General features: G+C 47.2%; 1 protein-coding gene across 1 annotated transcript in view; it reads right to left on the bottom strand.

Annotated features, from left to right (window-relative positions):
- The window catches only part of LOC119588607 (calcium-activated chloride channel regulator 3A-1-like), a gene marked incomplete in the record, with an annotated part of 45,835 nt that overhangs the window by 4,477 nt on the left and 40,775 nt on the right, over window positions 1-583 (bottom strand).

Raw genomic sequence — 583 nt, 5'->3', positions numbered from 1 at the left:
CATGACGATTTAATTTCATATTTTTATTTAGAGTACAGCTTTTTCGCTATTCGTTTGCGGGCTCGCATCTGAATGATGTTGACCATGTGATGAAAATCAGCCCATGCACATGGGACTCTGTGCGTCCAAGGATTTCACGCATGTCATCAGGCATTTGTTGGTGATAAAGCGCTAGCGTGACCACCCCTTAAACGAACAGTGCTTCCAAGTCAATAGTCACTAAAATACTTCAAGAAGTCAAGGCAGTAACATGACTTCTTTGTGGTCGCAATGGGTCATTGCTTTTCAGAACCAGTCTAGTTTTTGCCACAATCAGACGTCTATCTCCGGCCTAGTGCAGAAGGATTGTGCTTCATGTCTAGCGACCAGGGCTAAAGCCAAGACGCCGGTAAATTGCGGTACCTTCATATTTATTTGACATTTCGCGGTCAGTGTGTGCATCTGAAGAATTGATGAAGGGCGGTCAACATGAGTTTCCTTGGTGCTCCCATGTCACTGTTGCAGTGGCCTCGACGATGCCTCCCAGAACCTGACTCCTACCTGGACGGCGCCCGGAGAGGATTTAGATGACAGCACAGGGGGA

The sequence above is a fragment of the Penaeus monodon genome, chromosome 24 (assembly GCF_015228065.2).
Source record: "Penaeus monodon isolate SGIC_2016 chromosome 24, NSTDA_Pmon_1, whole genome shotgun sequence".
In the NCBI taxonomy this organism is placed as follows: domain Eukaryota; kingdom Metazoa; phylum Arthropoda; class Malacostraca; order Decapoda; family Penaeidae; genus Penaeus; species Penaeus monodon.
The sequence above is the reverse complement of the archived record's forward strand: the minus strand, read 5'-3'. Positions and strand labels throughout refer to the sequence as shown.